Consider the following 24,103-nt stretch of genomic DNA (forward strand, 5'->3'; position numbering starts at 1 on the left):
TTGTTAAATCAAATTATAGTAGCGTGTACCTTTTTTTATGGAAGCGTGCACATCAATTTTGCTTTTTATAACACATTCTCCATTTGGGATTATTTTATTTATTTATAAAAGCCAACTCATATATTCGATTTGTTTAAGTCAAAATATTTTTATTTTATATTATCTATACTTGCTGTAAAAGCAAATCTTAATTTGCATGGAATTCCTTAATTAAATATATTAATGTGGTTATGGAAACACGTAATTGAATTTCTTTTTAAAAAAATTGAAGTCAATGAAATTCAATAAATTTATTGTTATGAAAAGAAAAAAGGGATAAATATAAAAAGTATACATAATTTACTGTTTAATATGTAATTTTATATATAAAATTTTAATTTGATTTAATTCTCGTAAATTATTAATATAATTATTGATATAATATTATTTTATGTTTATATATTGCATACATAAATAATTATATTTATTCAATATAAAAATAAATATACGTATTTAACTTTTTAAATATATATGATTAAATCAAAATTAAAGTTTCAAATATATATTTGAATCATCACAATTAGAATTCCACGTGAATAATAAAGTTAATGTATAATTTTAAAATTTATCCCAAAGAAAAACTATACTATGAAAGGATAAACGATTTTCAATACGGATTCAGAGTTGATTTAGATATTTAGTTATAAAAGAAAGTTTGTGTATTACCAATTTTTTTTTATAATTTTTTTACATATTTATATTATTTTTAAGTTGTATTTAAATTATTTTTTATCTTATGTTTCTGCGTTTCTTAATATATTTCATATTTGCATAATTTATAATTATGATTTTTATTATAATTTTATAACAAAAAATCCTATATTATTTGTATATTATGTGTATTAATTATTTTCTTAAATTGTATTTATGTTTGTGTATCAAAGCATTATATATTTTGTACAATTTATGATAGCAATTTGATGTTGACTCTGAATTTATTATAAATTTTATATTCAAAACTTTAATCTAATTTATTTAAACGTAAGGAAGGCATATTCTAAATATTTATACAAGCTAACTAATTTTCTAAATATTATTCCACATGGGCACCAACTCTGTTCAATTCACTTTTTCTAATATGAGCATTTAAACATATAAAAAATTATACAACACAATATATTAAAAAAGTATTAACACTTTTTAGAATTTTTTTATGTTTTTATATTGTTTAATAAGTATTTAATTTTATAAGTTTTTTTCTATTCTTGTAACATGTTTTTTAGTCTTAGACATGTAGTATTACTTTTACAAGTGATCTTAAGAATGGTTTTGTGACTATCTTTTCCAGTTTAGTGGATACTTATTTATCTTGTAATTCTCTAGAAATGTCGTGCTTAAGTTGTGATAGGACTAATTATCAATGTGCCATGGTATTCTATTGATACTAAGGTTGAAGCATTTATTGTGTTGATAAACTTGTCCTTTCACCGCTTACTACGGGTATTTATTATTATTTTTCTAAATTATATAGTACCATTAATAAAATAATTAATTATTTTCTCTTTCATGAATATTTTATTGTATTCCACGTGTAAACCAATTTTGTTCAATTCATTTTTTAAATATGAAAATAATATGAGTATACAAACAAATAAAAGAATCAGAGAATTATTGACAGCTTACTATTTATATAATCCATTAAATATGATAATTACGATATAAAACATAGAACAAATACGCAAATTGCATTATCAATAATTAGATAAGTGATTAATATTTTAATGACTGAGATATTTATGAAGCATTTGGTGTTATTTTTTTGTATATATTATCTTATATTTTTATATATTTTTTCATATTAAATTTTCTCAATACTAATTAAATATAAAAACTTGAGATTGTGTTTTCTGTAAAAAGGCCATTTGGGCCTATAATCCACTAAGTCTAAATTAGCCATGGATAGGGTTCAACTAGACCTGCCAAGTCCACTCCACTTGGATCTAACTTGAATTATTATTTCATTAATAATTTTTTTAATTTAATGATAAAAGGTAATATAAATGTTATTATAAGAACATATTTAATATTTTTATTGTAATTTAAATAATAAAAATGATTTTTTTAAATAATTCAAGTCATATCCAAATAAATTTAAATTCTAGAAAATATGACTCAACTTTCAACCAGGGCAGATTTGTTTTATGAACCAATTTATTAAAAAAAATACAAGTATACATAGATGAAATTATCACACTTAAGATACTAATCCAACAATAGCTACCCCTTTAAATGAATTAGGAAAAATGACTTTGTTCTTCAAGGATGACCGTCATGTGGCGAGCGTCATTCGGAGGTAATTGTAATTTCGTGTTTTCAGGTCCATTTACCTCTTTCATCACAAAGGCTTTTCTTGCCAAATACTGTACAAGATCATTTATTATGTCATGCATCTCACATCCAACGATCCCAACATCATTTTCTTCCACGAAATCTTGAAGGAAAAAGCAATATGTTAAGTGTTGAAAGTACTCTTTACCTGTAGCTTCAACCTCATCTTCCCTCTCTAGATTGTCACTTGAAGTTAAATTGTTGAAAAAAATATGGCTTGAAAACATTTTCTTTTACAGCAAAAAATAAAAAAAAATTTAAAACCGACTCAGTATGTAATACTTATAGCAATAAATCTTAGGTCAAATTTGCACTTGTGTTTCCGGATAGGCGGATCCTTATTGTTCCTGGCTTTCAACTAAACGATCTTCTCTGTTATTCTCGTACTATGAACTACTTCAAATGTAGGCTCGAATAATCAAATACAGAACCAGAAATAGTTTTCTTTTCTTTAGTGTGAAAATGAATTGAATCGAATCGCATCGAAGTATATGAGACACGCATATATAGTCCATCATCCACTCAGGATTTATGTATGCCACACTATGAACGTCACAAGGAATAAATTCATAAATGGATTCAAAATTTATTATTCTTGGGTCCAGTCTAGAGCTGATCATGGGCTGGGCGGCCCGGCCCGAAGGCCCGCCCGAAAAATGGGAGGGTTTGGGTAAAAATATAGGCCCAAAAAATGGGCTTGGGCAAAAAAACGAGGCCCGTTTAGAAAACGGGCCGGGCCTCGGGTAAGAGTTTTTTGGCCCGGGCTTGGGCTCGGCCCGGCCCAAATTATATATTAATATATATTTTATTTTATTTTTAATTATTTTAAATTTTTAATATAACCATTTTTTATTATATTATTAATTTGTGTATTATTTTAAGAATTGTTTTAGTATTATTTTTATTTGTTTTAATATTTGTTTTTATGTTTTTAAATATATTTGATTTATTATATTTTTAAATTTTTTTATTTAATGAAATAAAAAAAAAGTTAATATGGGCCGGGCCGGGCTCGGGCTTAGTAATTTTATTTCAGGCCGGGCTTGGGCAAAATTTTAGGCCCATATTTCGGGCCGGGCCGAGCCCGGGCCTAGTAGACGGGCCTAACAATTTGTATGGGCCCGGCCTGGCCCGGCCCATGATCACCTCTAGTCTAGTCTAATGTATGGTCAGTCCATCCTTGTTGTTCCTAGCTTTCAACTATATGATCTTCTTCGCTATTCTCGTACCACGAACTACTTCAAGCGTAGACTCGAATGAATCGAATCAAACACAGAACTAGAAATAGTTTTCTTTTCTTTAGTGTGAAAATGAATTGAATCGAATTAAATTGAAACATATGAGTAACACATACATAGCCCATCATCCACTCAGGATTTATGTATGTTATACTATGAATGTCACAAGTGAATAATTTCATAAACGGATTCAAAATTTATTATTCTTACGTCTAGTCTGATGTACTACCAGTCCATTCAATTACATCTATGTCTCTATCTTTTGGGAGTCATCTCCTCCGATGTCCAAGGCAAAGAATCTCCCTAATTGGTCTTAATAGATGACATATTAGTCTTTCAATCGGTTTACTCATATTCGATTAGATTAGGGACATATTTAGGTTCGTCTACTAATACAAGTTGTCTTTCTGTATTACGATCCGACCACATAATACCACTTTATTATTAATTTATACATTAGACAACCAATGAGTAACATTTACTTTCATTTTTCATTGCGTGCAAAAATCACATGAGGATAATATACAAAGTATTAATATAATTCATGGATAATTTTATTAACCAATCTGTTCGAAAAAATTATAAGTGTACATAGACGAAAATACTACACTTAGAGCATTAGATCTAACATAAGTAACCTTGTCCAATTCAGTGCCAGATTAAATTATCTATCTGGATTTGCAATCCTTTAGAAAATGTTACACAATACAAGAAATAGTCTCTGATTCTTAACTGCGGCAAATCATGATAACTCAAGAACAAAGAATACACAACAAGTTCCCACACATCCAAATTGCATAGCTTTTTGTCACTGATATCATCCTATAATCTAGCTTCTCTTTTTTGTAAATGGGATCCTAGCCTTTGCAAGAAGCGGCAAACTTTTACTTTTCTTTGAAATTCTCTTCCCAATGCATTCCAAGGTTTCACGATTTTGTTGAGAGAGTTGATCCTTTCCAACAAATGCAAATTGCTTAAGAATTGACCAACAATCTTCTTCAGGCAAACTCGACAAATGATAAATCAAACCTAAATTGGAAGATAGGGTATTTGCAATAGATACCTTTTGTTGACACCATTTTTTGAATGAAAACGGGGTCGACTTGGATTTTGAAAATGAAACGAAATTGGGAGTCGCCACCAATCTTTTTTGATGAGGTGTGATCGGGTCACCTCGTAAAATGGTTGTTTTTGATAAACAATTTGATTTTATTAAAACAACGAGTTTGGTCTACGAAATCCAAAAACAGGTTCGGGAGTCGATTACGCACGAGGAAGGATTAGCACCCTCGATGCGCCCAAAATTGGTACCTAGTTGATTAATTTAATGTCTTAATGTCGAAAGTTAAAAATGATTTTAAAATAAGCTTGAATGATGAAATTTGCAAAAGGATAACCAATTGTTTGAGTCATGTAAAGAAATTGAGTCCCAATACGTTAGGGTACAATTCCTCATAATCCCCGAACTTTGGATATTTCTCTTATTCCATACGAAAATCTTCATTTCGAGAAAGTAACATGCCACACCCAATACGTTAGGGCACAACAAGTTAAGTTCCCAAAATGATTTTTATGCATTTATCTTGAATAAAGAACATCCTTGGTTATTTAAGATTGACTAAGAAGATCAGAACCCAATACGTTAGGGCTCAATTTCTCTCGAAAATCCCAAACTTCCAAAAAAAGCTTTTATTCAAAAAAAACTTTAAATCGAGAAAATAATTTTGACGAATGGTTAAAACCAAAATGTATTTTCAAAAGGGGTATGTTAAAAGGTTTATATACAATATGATGCAGATCCTTTAATTTAAAGCATATATACGTAAATATTTACAAATATATATACAAGTATAGTATACAAGTAAACTTGCAAGTATGTGTGCACATATATTTAACTCGCCTATACAAGGATACACAAAAAAGTAATGTAATATATAAAAAAATAATATAAAAAACGTGTATATGTATATGAAAATCATGAAAATAAAATAAATGGATAAAGTATGCACATGGGTATATGTTTACGAAAAAATAAAAAGACATAAGTATATGTGCGTTGGTAAAGTACGAAATTATATATATGTATATCAAAATACTTATATGTCTATACAGTATGTATATATTAAAATGGTATAGAATGGTAAAAAAAGTATTTTAAAAAAATGTATATACTATAGGAAATGAATGTATATTTTAGAACATGTATGTATAAAAAGAAATTAGGAAGAATAATACATATATATATAAATACGCACACATGTTTACAAAATAAAAAAAAAACTAAAAAATATAAAAGTATACATATATATATATAAGTTGAAAAATAAAAAATAAACACACGTATAAAATATATAGGTAGGCGTGTAATGTAAATCAAGCATATATATGTATATATATTATAAAAAATATGTGAATACCATATAAGGAAAATGCATATATATTATAAGAAAAATGCATGTGAATGAATATAGATAGAGATGATGATAGTAATAATGATAATATATAATATGATAATAATGTTAAAAAAATAAAAATAAAAATAGCCCTACAAAGTGTATTAAATCGAACGAAAGGCGAGAAAACAGAGACAAATTCGAAACAAATAAAAAAAAAAACCAAATTAAATGCGCTGGAAACAATGGAGGACCAAAAGGGGAATTAACCCATCCCTCCTACATACTGCGCAGCACTGGGTTAAACCGTCACGCGATTAAATATTTGGGCCAAATTTAAAAGAAAAAAAAACTTGATTAAGACGCGTCACAAAAGGGGGAGGGCTAACTGCGCAATTTCCCCATTTAAGTGGAGATGCGCGGACCCACCCCCACCAAAACGGCGCCGTTTTATAATCATCATTTAAACAACACAAAAAACCATTCTTTTCTAATTTCATTTCCAACCCCCAATTTTAAAAAGAACAGAAAGCTGTTTGCTTTCTCTCCCTCCCCTATTTCTCTCCGATCGACGGACCATGCCACAGTCATGGCGAACGAGCAGTGGCCGAAGGTGGGTTTTTAACCTCTTTTCTAACAACCGATGGAGCCCGAACCTTCATGGCCCTAAAGCCGCGGGAAAGAAACCCGAACGCCACCCGTTGCGGCCCGATTTGGGTGACCCGAAGGATTCCGACGACGGTACATGCGGGGGATTAGGGTTCGTTTTCTCCCTCCCCTCCTTTTCATTGCTTTCTTTTTATTTAACAGATTCGTGAAACAAAATAAAAATAGAAATAAAATGAAAACGATAAGTCAATAGACCAAAAAATATCCACCTTTGTTGTTCTTATTTCTGCTATTCAACGATGTGTTCCCCCTTTTCCTTTTTTCTTTTGTTTTTTATATTTGATATGCGTTTTTTAAAGAAAAGAAAAATCCCCGAAGAGAGAAAAAAAGAGAAAAAAAAAAAAAGCCGTCCCCTGTTGTTCTTGATTCTGGCTTTTTAAAGCCGATTCATTTCTCTTGTTTTTTGTTTCTGTTTTGTTTATTCTTTGCCCCCATGTAATAGCCTGAATTTTTAGTGGTGTCGGAATGGTGATTCGAGATCACTAAATCTGACAAACGAGTAGAAAATATTATAAATTTAGTAAGTATAAGTTAAATGTGAAGTTAGGAAAATTTTTGAAATAGTGAATAGTGTACTAGGAATAAATATTAAAATAATTAAAATAAAAAAAAAGAGGTATCGAGACCTCGAAGATTTTAAACCGAGCCATAAATATTTTTAGAAATATTTATAGAGTGTCATTGAGTTGGTATTAAAGTTTCCTTAGAAAATTTTAACGTTTGGATAGTTAATTAACTAAAAAGGACTAAATTGGGAATAGTGTAAAATTTGTTAAATTGTGATTAAATAGCTTAAGTGACTAAAGTGGAGGGATTTAAAAGGCTATTAGACCCAAATTATATGGGCTGGACGGTTGGGTAAGAAAAATCAGCAGAATGTAAGGAGAAACAGGGGCAAAATTGGAAACTTAACAAATTAAACATTTAAAACAAAGACAAAAGTGAAAAATCTAGAGATCTCTTCACAATTTATCAGCAAAAACTCCATAGGAGGTCTGGAATAAGCTGGTTTTTCATATTTTTGAATCATGTAAGTTTAATTCTTGATTATTTCTTCTAATTTTTGTGATTTTGATACTTTTACAATTAGGTCCAACTAATTATTTCATTAGTTTTTGATTCCATGGCTGATTTTGAAAGTTACCATTGATTAGTGTTGGATTTTTATGATGAATAAACATGAAATTGAAGCTTTAATTTTGTTATATGATGATTTTATTAAGTAATTTTGATAGAAATTGATTTTAGGGACCTAATTGTGAAAAAGTTGGGAATTAAGGTTTGGTGTTGCGGTTTTGAGTATGAAAGGCTATGTAGTAGTCTAAAATAGTTGGAAAAAGGTGTTAATTGAGAAAAATTAGATCAATTGAGGGGTTAATTGAGTAGGGATCAAATTGTAAAAACTGTAAAGTTTGGGGTAAAAGTGTAACTTCGAAAATTAAAGGGCATAAATTGTGAAATGAATTAGAATTGAATTAAATGCTGATGAATGAATAAATTTGCATTTTAGATCGAGAACCTGAAACAAGTCGAGGAAAAGAAAAAGTAGCCGATTAGTCCCTGAACTTTTACAAATTCTGCAAATCGATCCAGGTAAGTTCATATGGCTGAAATTTAATGATTAAATGTTAATTTCATGAATTATACAATGTATGATGAAATGTATTTATTGTTGAAATGAGAATAAAATAAAAATGTGAAAATCGAATAAATGATCAAATTAAGTGGAACACCGGATTTGAGTACTTCTGATCAAGAAACAAAGTGATAAGTGGCTACACTTATCTGATCAAGAAACAAAGTGATAAGTGGTTACACTTATCTGATCAAGAAACAAAGTGATAAGTGGTTACACTTATCTGATCAAGAGACAAAGTGATAAGTGGCTACACTTATCTGATCAAGTGATAAAGTGATAAGTGGTAGCTTCAGCTACACTTATCTGATCAAGTGGCAAAGTGATAAGTGGTAGCCTAGCTACACTTATCTGATCAAGGACAAGTGATAAGAGGTCATATGTCAAAGTGAAAGTGAAGTACTCAATTTTCCGTAACCGTTCCTTAATTTTGATCAAGGATGGTAAGTGACAAATGGGCCCAAAGGAATTATGGTAAAAGAATAAGTAGTAGTGAGTTTATACCAAGGAACTCACCAAAGATTGTGGTTGACAGGTAAATTTAGTAATGGTGTATATTGTATAAGTGTACAAGTGTTTGGTAAGATTTATGTTTTATGCCTATGAACTTACTAAGCTTTTCTATAAGCTTACATGTGTGTGTTTATTGTTTTTGTAGATTAACGTATTTATACATTCGGAGGATCGGATCTACATCAAGAATCACACTATCCAGATATACTCCGGTAGTTTATGTTAAGCAACTTTTTGGATTTATATGGCATGTATAGGGAATTGAAGTGAAAAGTAAATTTGAATGTTATGGTTGCGTTAGATATCGAAATATATACATGTTTTTAGTTTGAAATGGTTGATTGGTTGAACTTCATTAGTATTTAAATGAAGTAGATGAAATACTGGAATTGGTTGTGATTTGAAATTTGCAGGGAAGGTTAGACAATTATAAAGGGGTTATATTGAATTTTTTTTTAAAAATTGCAATGGAGCAGTTCTTGGACAGCAGCATTGATGTAACTTTTAAAAATCACCAAATATAGTGGAAATAGAATTAGAAGTTGAGTGAGATATTAAATTAAAGATGAAAGAGTCTACTTTCATATAAAAGAAGTGGAGTAAGCAAAAGAATTATATACTTTTAGATATTTGAATTTTAGTGAAACAGGGCAAGAATGTTTTTGAAGTCCCCTGTTCTGACTTTAGAAATTCATTAAAAATTGTACAGAAGGAATTTTGAGTTATAATTTATATGTATAGACTCCTTAATGAGTCTATTTTCAGTAGAAATAAGTTTAATCACCATATGAAGCCTTTAATAAGAGATAATTAAATTTTAGTGATGAGTGGTTAGGATAGTCGATTAGTGAAACAGGGGAGACTTCAACTAATAAACTGTACTAATTGGCTAAAGAAAAAAATTCTGAAAAATTTATGATGAATAGATATATGAGTCTAGTTTTATGGAAAATTTACGGATCTAAATTTCGAGTTTTGTAGCTTGAATTATAATTATTTTAGTGACTGCTGTACAGGAGGACAGCTTTATTATGAATGATGAAATTAAATTTGAAAGTAAATTTTTATGCCCCGAACTTTTAAGTTAAGTCAAGTAACGCCTCATGCTCGACTCCGGCCATGGTCTCGGGTAAGGGGTGTTACATTTTAGTGGTATCAGAGCCCGGTTTAGCCGGTCCTCGGAATATGTGTGAAGTGTAAAGTGTTTAGAAATACATGCCATATAAATCTGTGATAGTGTGATGTGTATGATCCGATCTAATCTTTGTTATTTTTATAGATACTCTCCGATTATAAAGATGTCAAATTTACCTGAACGTACTGATCAAGAAGAAGTTAACAGTAGAGCACAGAATTCTGAACAAAGAGCAAGCAGTGATGTTCCGATTTCCCAAATGCGAGAGCATGAATTAAAGAATATGATTTATGGGATTATGAATCAGTGGTATACTGAAATGAGGCAAGAAAGAAATCAGGCTGAACCACCTCCTCCCCCTACTGTTCCATCGATGGTACCCCCGGTTGCTCCTCCACCTTCTACAACGACTGAATCTAGTAAGCGTTCTCCATTGGAAAGGCTTAGAAAACTTGGAGCCGAAGAATTTCGGGGAAGGACTGATGATGATCCCGTCAAAGCTGAATATTGGTTACAGAGTTTGATAAGAATTTTTAAAGAAATGGCTTGCTCACCAGATGACTATTTGAGATGTGCTGTGTCTCTGTTGAAAGAAGAAGCTTATAGTTGGTGGGAGACGATCGAGGCTGTGGTTCCGGCAGAGAAAATTTCTTGGGAATTTTTCCAAAATGAATTTAAGAAGAAATATGTGGGCAGACGATATTTGGATAAAAAGAAAAGGGAATTCCTCGACCTACGACAGGGAAATAAATCAATAGTTGAATATGAAAGAGAATTTGTCTACCTCAGCAAATATGCCCGAGACATTGTATCTACTGAAGAAGAAATGTGTATCCGGTTTGAAGAAGGGTTAAATGATGAAATTAGAATGATGATTGGGGGTAATGAAATACGAGAGTTCGTTGTTCTGTCAGACCGTGCTCAAAAGCTTGAAGAAGTATACAATAGAAAAATGCAGCGGGATCGAAAAAGTAAAGAGCCATTCAAAAGAGGTGCTTCTAAGTCATTTTCAGATTTTCCAGTGAAGAAATCTAGAGAAGAAATTAATCGAACTACATCAGTGTCGGGGAGATCGGGCAGAGATAGACCAAGACAATCTGATTTCAGGGTATTCGATAGACCTGTAGCAAGTGTGAGCAGTGTTCAGAATGCTTCACGACCTAAGTGTCAATATTGTGGAAGATATCATTTCGGAGAATGCAGGACTAAGATGGGGGCTTGTTATAAATGTGGGGCTACTGATCATCTTATTCGAGATTGTCCCCGGCTGCAAAAAGATGAAGTGGAACAGAAAGAGATACAGAGAACCATTCCTCAAAGAAGTAGACGTTCGGGCCAGAGCAGTGCTACAGGGACTACCCGTTCGGGTACGAGGGAATCAGTTGGTCGATCAGAGAATAGAGCACCAGCACGTACCTACGCCATTCGAGCAAGGGAAGAAGCTACGGCTCCTGATGTAATTGCTGTGAAAGGCTATGAATTCCCCGCTGATTTGATGTTGTTACCCTTTCGGGAATTTGACATTATTCTGGGGATGGACTGGTTAATGAGACATGATGCGGTGGTGAATTGTCGTGATAAGCAAATCAGTTTGAAATGTCAAACAGGAGATGTAATCTCAGTTGGGTCAGAAAACATGGGCGATACAGTCAGAATTATTTCAGCTCTCTGCTCAGAGATTATTACGCAAAGGCAATGAAGCATTCTTGGCTTATATCCTTGATACTCGGGGTTCTGATTTAAAGCTCGAACAAGTGCCAGTGGTGAATGAATTTCCTGATGTGTTCCCTGAAGAGTTACCCGATCTACCACCTGATAGAGAAGTTGAATTTGTAATTGATGTGATCCCCGGAACAACTCCTATATCAATGACACCGTACAGAATGGCTCCAGCGGAATTAAAAGAGTTGAAGGCGCAGTTGCAGGAGTTATTAGATAAAGGGTTCATCAGACCGAGTATGTCGCCCTGGGGTGCACCTGTCTTGTTTGTGAAAAGAAGGACGGTTCTTTAAGACTGTGTATAGATTACAGGCAGTTGAAAAAGGTAACGGTAAAGAATAAATATCCTTTGCCTCGTATTGATGATCTGTTTGATCAGTTGAAAGGTGCTGCAGTATTTTCCAAGATAGACCTTCGATCTGGGTATTATCAGTTGAAAGTTAAAGAGTGTGATGTGCCGAAAACTGCCTTCCGAACTCGATATGGTCATTATGAATTTTTGGTGATGCCATTTGGTTTAACCAATGCTCCTGCTGCTTTTATGGATTTGATGAATAGAATTTTTCAGTCATATTTGGATAGATTTGTGGTTGTGTTCATTGACGATATATTGATTTATTCAAAGACAGAGTCCGAACATGCACAACATCTAAGGATTGTATTACAGACTTTGCGGGAGAAACAGTTATATGCGAAATTCAGCAAATGTGAATTTTGGCTTCAGGAAGTTGCGTTTTTGGGTCATATTGTATCAGCTGATGGAATAAGAGTGGATCCAAGTAAGATAGCGGCAGTGGTAAATTGGAAATTTCCAAAGAATGTTACTGAAGTACGGAGCTTTCTAGGATTGGCAGGTTATTATCGCCGATTTGTCAAAGATTTCTCAATGATTACCTTACCGTTGACTCGATTACTACAAAAGAATGTTGAATTTATATGGTCAGACGAATGTCAGCAGAGTTTCGATCAGTTGAAAAAGATGTTGACAGAGGCTCCAGTGTTGACTCAACCAGAATCGGGCGTACCGTTTGTAGTATATAGTGATGCGTCTCTGAGTGGTTTGGGTTGTGTACTTATGCAGTCAGGAAAAGTGGTGGCATATGCTTCCCGACAACTGAAACCGCACGAGAAGAATTATCCTACACATGATTTGGAATTGGCAGCGATCGTGTTTGCTTTGAAGATATGGAGACACTACTTATATGGTGAGAAATGTTATGTGTATACTGATCATAAAAGCTTGAAGTATTTAATGACTCAGAAAGAGTTAAATTTGAGACAGAGACGATGGTTAGAGTTGCTGAAAGATTATGATCTTGTCATTGACTATCACCCAGGGAAAGCAAATGTCGTAGCAGATGCACTTAGTCGGAAATCATCATTATTTGCATTACGGGCATTGAGTGCTCATTTATCTATTAATGAGGATGGTTCTGTACTAGCGGAATTAAAAGCTAAACCTGTGTTCTTTCAACGGATTCGGGAATTACAAGATGAAGACCCAAAATTGATGCTAAAACGACAGATGGTTCAAAATGAGTTAAGCTCAGAATACTCCATTGATGAAAATGGTATGTTATATTATCGTAATAGAATATGTGTTCCAAATAATTTAGACTTGAAAAATGATATTTTATCAGAGGCTCACAGTAGTATGTGTTCTATTCACCCGGGGAATACAAAAATGTATTGTGATTTGAAGAAAATGTATTGGTGGCCTGGAATGAAACGAGAAATCTGTGAATATGTAGCAAGATGTTTGATTTGTCAACAGGTGAAAGCTGAGCATCAAGTGCCGACAGGGTTGTTACAGCCCATTATGATTCCAGAGTGGAAATGGGAACATGTCACGATGGATTTTGTATCTGGATTACCAGTAACTCCGAAGAAGAAAGATTCGATATGGGTGATTGTTGATCGGTTAACTAAGTCGGCACATTTTATTCCAGTCAGAACAGATTATCAGCTTGAAAAGTTAGCGGAGTTATATGTGTCTGAAATAGTGAGGTTACATGGGGTACCGATATCTATTATTTCGGATCGAGATCCGAGATTTACTTCGAGATTTTGGAGTAAATTACAAGAGGCTCTGGGCACCAAATTAAATTTCAGCACAGCTTTTCATCCCCAGACAGATGGGCAGTCAGAGCGAGTGATTCAGATTTTAGAAGATATGTTAAGGTGTTGTATACTTGAGTTCGGCGGCAGCTGGGAAAGGTATTTACCTTTAGCCGAATTTGCTTATAATAATAGTTATCAAACTAGTATTAAAATGGCACCGTTTGAAGCTCTGTATGGAAGAAAGTGTAGAACTCCATTATATTGGACTGAATTAAGTGAATCGAAACTGGTGGGAGTGGACTTGATTCGGGAAACTGAAGAAAAAGTTCGTATTATTCGAGATTGTTTAAAAGCTGCCTCCGATCGGCAAAAATCATATGCAGATTTGAAGAGAAGGGATATAGAGTTTAGTGTGGGTGATCGTGTATTTTTGAAAGTGTCACCGTGGAAGAAAGTTTTGCGGTTCGGCAGAAAGGGAAAACTCAGCCCACGATTTATCGGGCCGTATGAAATCATTGAAAGAATCGGTCCGGTAGCTTATAGATTGGCTTTGCCCCGGGAACTTGAAAATATTCATAATGTGTTTCATGTGTCTATGTTGAGACGGTATAGATCAGATCCATCACATGTAATTCCTCATACGGAAATAGAGCTCCAACCTGACATGACTTATTCAGAGGAACCGGTGAAAATTTTAGCTCGGGAGGTTAAAGAGTTGAGGAATAAACGTGTACCACTAGTTAAGGTGTTATGGAATCGACATGGATCTGAGGAGGCAACCTGGGAAACGGAGGAATTGATGAGATTTCAGTATCCGAATTTATTTCCAGGTACGAAATTTCGGGGACGAAATTTCCTAAAATGGGGGGGAGAGTTGTAATAGCCTGAATTTTTAGTGGTGTCGGAATGGTGATTCGAGATCACTAAATCTGACAAACGAGTAGAAAATATTATAAATTTAGTAAGTATAAGTTAAATGTGAAGTTAGGAAAATTTTTGAAATAGTGAATAGTGTACTAGGAATAAATATTAAAATAATTAAAATAAAAAAAAAGAGGTATCGAGACCTCGAAGATTTTAAACCGAGCCATAAATATTTTTAGAAATATTTATAGAGTGTCATTGAGTTGGTATTAAAGTTTCCTTAGAAAATTTTAACGTTTGGATAGTTAATTAACTAAAAAGGACTAAATTGGGAATAGTGTAAAATTTGTTAAATTGTGATTAAATAGCTTAAGTGACTAAAGTGGAGGGATTTAAAAGGCTATTAGACCCAAATTATATGGGCTGGACGGTTGGGTAAGAAAAATCAGCAGAATGTAAGGAGAAACAGGGGCAAAATTGGAAACTTAACAAATTAAACATTTAAAACAAAGACAAAAGTGAAAAATCTAGAGATCTCTTCACAATTTATCAGCAAAAACGCCATAGGAGGTCTGGAATAAGCTGGTTTTTCATATTTTTGAATCATGTAAGTTTAATTCTTGATTATTTCTTCTAATTTTTGTGATTTTGATACTTTTACAATTAGGTCCAACTAATTATTTCATTAGTTTTTGATTCCATGGCTGATTTTGAAAGTTACCATTGATTAGTGTTGGATTTTTATGATGAATAAACATGAAATTGAAGCTTTAATTTTGTTATATGATGATTTTATTAAGTAATTTTGATAGAAATTGATTTTAGGGACCTAATTGTGAAAAAGTTGGGAATTAAGGTTTGGTGTTGCGGTTTTGAGTATGAAAGGCTATGTAGTAGTCTAAAATAGTTGGAAAAAGGTGTTAATTGAGAAAAATTAGATCAATTGAGGGGTTAATTGAGTAGGGATCAAATTGTAAAAACTGTAAAGTTTGGGGTAAAAGTGTAACTTCGAAAATTAAAGGGCATAAATTGTGAAATGAATTAGAATTGAATTAAATGCTGATGAATGAATAAATTTGCATTTTAGATCGAGAACCTGAAACAAGTCGAGGAAAAGAAAAAGTAGCCGATTAGTCCCTGAACTTTTACAAATTCTGCAAATCGATCCAGGTAAGTTCATATGGCTGAAATTTAATGATTAAATGTTAATTTCATGAATTATACAATGTATGATGAAATGTATTTATTGTTGAAATGAGAATAAAATAAAAATGTGAAAATCGAATAAATGATCAAATTAAGTGGAACACCGGATTTGAGTACTTCTGATCAAGAAACAAAGTGATAAGTGGCTACACTTATCTGATCAAGAAACAAAGTGATAAGTGGTTACACTTATCTGATCAAGAAACAAAGTGATAAGTGGTTACACTTATCTGATCAAGAGACAAAGTGATAAGTGGCTACACTTATCTGATCAAGTGATAAAGTGATAAGTGGTAGCTTCAGCTACACTTATCTGATCAAGTGGCAAAGTGATAAGTGGTAGCCTAGCTACACTTATCTGATCAAGGACAAGTGATAAGAGGTCATATGTCAAAGTGAAAGTGAAGTACTCAATTTTCCGTAACCGTTCCTTAATTTTGATCAAGGATGGTAAGTGACAAATGGGCCCAAAGGAATTATGGTAAAAGAATAAGTAGTAGTGAGTTTATACCAAGGAACTCACCAAAGATTGTGGTTGACAGGTAAATTTAGTAATGGTGTATATTGTATAAGTGTACAAGTGTTTGGTAAGATTTATGTTTTATGCCTATGAACTTACTAAGCTTTTCTATAAGCTTACATGTGTGTGTTTATTGTTTTTGTAGATTAACGTATTTATACATTCGGAGGATCGGATCTACATCAAGAATCACACTATCCAGATATACTCCGGTAGTTTATGTTAAGCAACTTTTTGGATTTATATGGCATGTATAGGGAATTGAAGTGAAAAGTAAATTTGAATGTTATGGTTGCGTTAGATATCGAAATATATACATGTTTTTAGTTTGAAATGGTTGATTGGTTGAACTTCATTAGTATTTAAATGAAGTAGATGAAATACTGGAATTGGTTGTGATTTGAAATTTGCAGGGAAGGTTAGACAATTATAAAGGGGTTATATTGAATTTTTTTTTAAAAATTGCAATGGAGCAGTTCTTGGACAGCAGCATTGATGTAACTTTTAAAAATCACCAAAAATAGTGGAAATAGAATTAGAAGTTGAGTGAGATATGAAATTAAAGCTGAAAGAGTCTACTTTCATATAAAAGAAGTGGAGTAAGCAAAAGAATTATATACTTTTAGATATTTGAATTTTAGTGAAATAGGGCAAGAATGTTTTTGAAGTCCCCTGTTCTGACTTTAGAAATTCATTAAAAATTGTACAGAAGGAATTTTGAGTTATAATTTATATGTATAGACTCCTTAATGAGTCTATTTTCAGTAGAAATAAGTTTAATCACCATATGAAGCCTTTAATAAGAGATAATTAAATTTTAGTGATGAGTGGTTAGGATAGTCGACTAGTGAAACAGGGGAGACTTCAACTAATAAACTGTACTAATTGGCTAAAGAAAAAAATTCTGAAAAATTTATGATGAATAGATATATGAGTCTAGTTTTATGGAAAATTTACAGATCTAAATTTCGAGTTTTGTAGCTTGAATTATAATTATTTTAGTGACTGCTGTACAGGAGGACAGCTTTATTATGAATGATGAAATTAAATTTGAAAGTAAATTTTTATGCCCCGAACTTTTAAGTTAAGTCAAGTAACGCCTCATGCTCGACTCCGGCCATGGTCTCGGGTAAGGGGTGTTACACCCCATCCCTCGCATGCTGCTTTTGCCGTTGTTTCTGTCTCTGTTGCAGGTCGTGGGCGCGGTGGACGAGGGGGTAGTGCGCCAGGCAGCCAATGGTTGGCCGATGGTGGGAAGCGGCGGCTGACAATGGTGGGAGCTAGGGCTTGCTGCTGGAATCTTTTAAGCAGATGGGCTGTTAGGGTTTTAAAATTTGGGCTCAGGTAGTTTTAGGATATTGGGCTAGGTTAGTTGGGTTTTGGGTTTAGCCCAAAATTGGCCTGTACAGCTGCCCCTCTTTGCTCATTGTCGTGTAACGGGAATGGAGCAAAGACATAATGAAAGGCCAATTTTGCCTGGTCTTGCTGGGTCTTGACTTCATTGGTGTTCTTCTGGTTCAGATAATCTTCTTCCAATCCACTGCATCTTGTAGCTTTAGATTCAATCTACTACATTTTCTGACATATGCCTTGTAGCTTCGATCTATTCCAATGTAACTTCATAAAGATAAGATCTAAGCTTCAATCTACTCTGTTACGACTCTATGGGGATGAGATTTGTGTTTTTAGTCTGCTCCACTACTGCTTAGGGAGATAAGACTTGATGCGATCTGCTCCACTATTGCTTAGGGAGATAAGATTTGTGCTCTTCACTCTATTCCACTGTTGAATGCAGGGAGATAGAGTTATCGGCTTCGATGTACTCTACTGTAGTCAGGGAGGTAAAATCTGCCATCGTCGATCGGCTTTCTTCGATCTACTTCACCACCAGTATGGGAAGACAAGATCTGCATCGTCGATCCACTTCCTACCAATATAGGAAGATAGGACCTGCTATCTTCGATCTACTTCACGCCAATACATGAAGACAAGATCTACTTTCTACGATCTACTTCGCCACCAATATGGGAAGACAAGATCTGCGTCGTCGATCCACTTCCAATCATTATAGGAAGATAGGACCTGTTATCTTTGATCTACTTCACGCCAATACATGAAGACAAGATCTGCTTTCTGCGATCTACTTCGCCACCAATATGGGAAGACAAGATCTGCGTCGTCGATCCACTTCCAATCATTATAGGAAGATAGGACCTGTTATCTTTGATCTACTTCACGCCAATACATGAAGACAAGATCTGCTTTCTGCGATCTACTTCGCCACCAATATGGGAAGACAAGATCTGCGTCGTCGATCCACTTCCAATCATTATAGGAAGATAGGACCTGTTATCTTTGATCTACTTCACGCCAATACATGAAGACAAGATCTGCTTTCTTCGATCTACTTCGCCACCAATATGGGAAGACAAGATCTGTGTCTTGGATCCACTTCCTATCAATATCGGAAGATAAGACCTGCTATCTTCGATCTACTTCACGCCAATACATGAAGACAAGATCTGCTTTCTGCGATCTACTTCGCCACCAATATGGGAAGACAAGATCTGCGTCGTCGATCCACTTCCTATCAATATAGGAAGATAGGATCAGCTATCTTCGATCTACTTCTTGCCCCGGGAGATAGAACTATCAGCTTCAATGTACTCCACTGTAATCAGGGAGGTAAAATCTGCCATCTTCGATCTGCTTTGCTGCCAAATACAGGAAGGCAAGATCTGCAATCTTCAATCTATTCCACTGCCAAATACAGGGAGATAGAGTTATCGGCTTCAATGTACTCCACTGTAGTCAGGGAGGTAAAATCTGCCATCTTTGATCTTCAATCTATTCCACTGCCAAATACAGGGAGATAGAGTTATCGGCTTCAATGTACTCCACTGTGGTCAGGGAGGTAAAATCTGCCATCTTCGATCTGCTTCGCTGCCAAATACAGGAAGGCAAGATCTGCAATCTTCAATCTATTCCACTGCCAAATACAGGGAGATAGAGTTATCGGCTTCAATGTACTCCACTGTGGTCAGGGAGGTAAAATCTGCCATCTTTGATCTGCTTCGCTGCCAAATACAGGAAGGCAAGATCTGCAATCTTCAATCTATTCCACTGCCCAATACAGGGAGATAGAGTTATCGGCTTCAATGTACTCCACTGTGGTCAGGGAGGTAAAATCTGCCATCTTTGATCTGCTTCGCTGCCAAATACAGGAAGGCAAGATCTGCAATCTTCAATCTATTCCACTGCCCAATACAGGGAGATAGAGTTATCGGCTTCAATGTACTCCACTGTGGTCAGGGAGGTAAAATCTGCCATCTTTGATCTGCTTCGCTGCCAAATACAGGAAGGCAAGATCTGATAACTTCAACCAGCTCTGCTACGACCGAGAGAGGCAAGGTTTATCTTCAATTTTTACTGATCTGTTCTCTAGGGAACATGACCTGTATAATGAACCTAATTATGCCTAATGATTAGGATGGCATGATCAAAATGAATCAAATGCTCCTAACTAGACATGTGTGAATGGTATTTGAATGAATGCAGAATGTCATGAAAATAATTCCTTAATGCTTAGGTTATCATCGCTTAAAAGCTTATTGAGGCTTTATCACTAACGTGTCGCAACGCCTTCTTGACCAGCCGGCATTTCCAAAGAAACACGTAATCTGATTGCCCCCACTGTGAACATCATAGTTCAATCCATTGGGACATAAAATTTGTACCATCAATCTCCTACTGTAACCCAAGGGTAGAAAGATATGGCTTTTGTCAATCTTCTCCTATCGCAATTCAAGGGTATAAGATTTAAATCCTTCTGGTCCCTTACATCATTCCCAATGTGTCGTACCAACGACTCATGCGCAAACGAGGGCTCTCCTTCCCGAGGTAACCTCTTCCTATTGCCTGAAGATCATCACTTTCTTGTTTATTCAAGCTTTGTCACCAACATGGCGTCTTGTCAATCAACGCGTTTGACAACAAAAATCCAAAGAGAAAGTCTAAACTTAGACTATTCCTTCCCAAATTTCCAACCTTTAAATTTGGAGTGTTCTAAACAATTGTCCTGCTTCAGGCTCCTATATTATTTAGAAACTTTTCAGAGTAATATGCAAAACTTCCTTCGTGAAAGTTTTATTAGTCCATTAATCATTATTCCAATGCAACATGCTTGCAAAAGATCATAACGATAGATAAAATAGAATTGATTTGAGAGCATAGCTCAAAATGGATAAACTATCAAGGATAGCAAGAATAAAAGGGGAATTAATTGGGAACACGTATCTTGAAAAAGAATGAAGTATTCCAAGAGAAAAAGTATGAGGACAAGATGCCCCAGATATCGTAGCTTGAACTTCTCTGTACCAACTCTTTGAAAGACCATTCTGTGTTTGACATGTGTTTAGGAGATCTACAAGACTTTGTCGATGCCCCAAGATGCTACCTTCCCTTTCCTGTTGAATCAGGTATAGCAAGATCATTACATGCCCCGATTTGATCAAAATTTGAGATGCTCTGATCGCCTCATGCCCCAATTTGATCCAAAATTTGAGTCGCCCCTTTTTTAGGGTTTTCAACTCAAGCCCCTTTGGTCTCAAGGCGCCCTTTGCGGGTTTTCACCTTGGCCTCTCCTTTTTTCACTCATTTTTCTTTTCTTCTTTTTCATTAATTCTCTCTTTTTTTTTTAGTGAAGTATTTGTTCCTTGAATCAAAATTCTCAAGATTAGGCAAGTTCTTGCCATCTATCTTGGTCAATACCTACACTCTCCCAGATAAAGCCTTCCACATAAGGTCCTTCTGGCTTGACATCCACTTTCTTCTGAAGTCCCCTTTGTATGGGAAGGATCTTCTTTGATATCGGGTCCCCCTTGTGGAATTCTCTGGAGCAAACCTTGTTTTGGTGAACTCATACCATTTGCTTTTGGTACATTTGACCATGATAGATATTTTGAACATTCCTCTCCAACCAGGATTGGATCCAAAAACTCAAAGAGAAGGAAATCTCGACCTCAATAGGTGAAACCGCGATAAGCCCAAAAAGAGGGCGTTGCCCTGAGAGAGTTTTTTTTTGGCGATATGGTGTTAATCTTGAACAGACTGCAAACTTCTTATATTTTGCTCTGTTCAAATTTAGTGCATTGTCAAATATGATTCTTTTCGACTTTTCAAGCTGACGTGATTTTTCAAAAAAATTGCTGTCGACTTCGTGACATTGGCATATGAAACAGCTTCTTCCCGTGAAGATAAACTGATGACTGCCAGACCTTTTTTTGGCGAGATCGACCTAACAACCTTCATGCCCCATATGGACTCCATTGATTTTTCGTAAGGTGGAATCTGTTTTCACCTTGTTCTACCCTCCTCAATAAGTACGGAGATAGGCCACAATCTATGTCATCTTCGAAGTCATGAGATTCCTCTAAACACATGTCTCACTCAAAAGGAGATTCTGAGTCTGTAGCAGTGTCATTCATGTCGTTGATATTCAGGGACCTGTTGTTGGTGCAAAAGAATATACAAAGAATGTATGAATTTAAGAATAATTATTTGTACAGTATAATTATGAATTAATGAATGATTTTAAAAATAATTATTCATAAAGAATGAAAGAATATTAGCTCAAAAATGATCGCAAAGATGCATTTCATTAAAATAACGACGTTCAGACATGAGCCTATTTCACAAAAAAAATTCATATTGCTTCAGGCTAAAAGCAACAAGTTTGTTCTGAATATTACTCTAAGTAGGCTCTAAATACTACAGAGACTTCTTTTACAGTCTGATTTATTTAGAACACTTCCAAGTTTATGAGGGCAGACATCTAACAAAGTTCCCTCTTCAGTTGTGTCTTCATGCATGTCATTGATGTGAACACTTCCCAATATCTCTTCATACATCGTATTCACCTTATTGTCAATCATGATTGGGTAGCAGATTTTTTGCAGTAGATGAGTCACCCAACTTGACAATACCCATGTTGATGAGTTTTTCAACTAGTTTCTTGAAGGTGATGCAATTCTCTATTGAGTGCCCCGTAATTCCTGCGTGGTAGTCACAGTGTGTGTTCGCATTATACCACTTTGGATATGGAGGTTGTGGGGGTTTTGAGTAGGAAGGGGAAACAACATGCGCATCGAATAAATTTTGATACAACTCTTCATACGACATTGGAATTGGTGTGAACTGAAGGTTCTCAGTACCTGGTTTCACTCCAGGTTCTTGTCTCAATAAGCCTTGTTGGTTAGCGACCATTTTTCTTGGCTGATTCACCGTAATTGGTTTTGAATAACCCTTGCTATATGTACTCGTGTTGTTCACCTCATTGTCTTTGTGCTTTGGGGTTGATCTCTTGATGCCTTCTTCCGCACCTATCTTCCCACTTCTTATTGCATTTTCAATCATTTCACCAGACATCACTACATCTGAGAAGCTCACGGTAGCACTTCCTAACATGTGGTTAATGAACGGTGCTTTCAGAGTGTTGATGAAAAGCATCGTGGTTTCTTTCTCTAAAAGAGGCGGCTGGACCTGTGTCGCGACCTCTCTCCATCTTTGGGCATATTGCCTAAAGCTCTCACTTTGCTTCTTTTCCATGTTCTGCAATGCGATTCTATCGGGTGTCATATCTGTCACATGACTGTATTGCTTCATAAAAGCTTGCGCCAAGTCTTTCCATGAATGGATGTTGACGCGGCTTAACTGGTTGTACCACTTAGCTGCAGACCAAATCAGACTGTCCTGGAAGCAGTGGATCAACAGTTGATCATTGTTGATGTATCCTATCATTCTTCGACAGAACATAGTTATATGAGCTTCAGGACAACTAGTCCCGTTGTACTTTTCAAACTCCGGCATTTTGAATTTGGGAGGGAGTACTAGGTCAGGTACCAAACTCAAGTCCTTGGCGTCGACTCCACAATGGTAGTCGGTGTTCTCCATGGCTCTAAATTTCTCCTCTAGCCATCTACATCGGTCCTCAAGTTGTTTTGACAAGTCCGTTTTTGCTTTCTCCATCTCTGTCATGTTATCGAGATTAGGAAACACGGGGTTGGTAGGATTATCACCGGGATTAGAACCCGAGCCTATTGGAAAGTTCATCGATGCTGGGGCACCGACCTGGTATTGGGATCTAATGGTAACAGGTGCCCTCTGCGGGTACACCTCTGGTTGCGCTTGGATGTTAGTTGGGGTGAAACCTGGAGGATAGGCAGGGTCATCGTGATCATCCCCAGCATCAACTAAAGGGCCTTTTCCTTTGTCATTCCTTCCAGTCAATAACTGCTTTACTTGGTTCATCACAGTGTTCTGAGATTCTAACATGTCTTGCTGGATTTTTTCCAGTCGTTCGTGCATCTGATCTTGCATCTCTCGTTGCAACTGTTCCAATCTTTCCATCCTTTGATCCATTGCTTTCGTTTGGCGACGAGTACCGTAGTGATATTTGATTAGATTTTTGGTGGTTTCCAGGGTAACTGAAATAATTTTACCTAGTTAGGGTCACTTCGTGAAAGTCTAATGCATATGATGCAATGTAATGCAAATGCATGAAATGAATGCCAAAAGAAACGTTGATTCTTGGTTCAATTCTATTAGAACAACTGGAATAGAAAACAAATCTATTTACATAAAGCAGATATATATACGGCTTTGCCGTCATAGGCGGGACATTCGATCCTCTTCTTCATTCGAGCGTTAAGATAAATCTCCCGAACTCTTCAAAAGGGACATCCATTCTATCTCTTTTTTCTTCATCTGGGCCGCAACTCGTTA

Source organism: Gossypium hirsutum, chromosome A11 (genome assembly GCF_007990345.1).
Source record: "Gossypium hirsutum isolate 1008001.06 chromosome A11, Gossypium_hirsutum_v2.1, whole genome shotgun sequence".
NCBI lineage: Eukaryota > Viridiplantae > Streptophyta > Magnoliopsida > Malvales > Malvaceae > Gossypium > Gossypium hirsutum.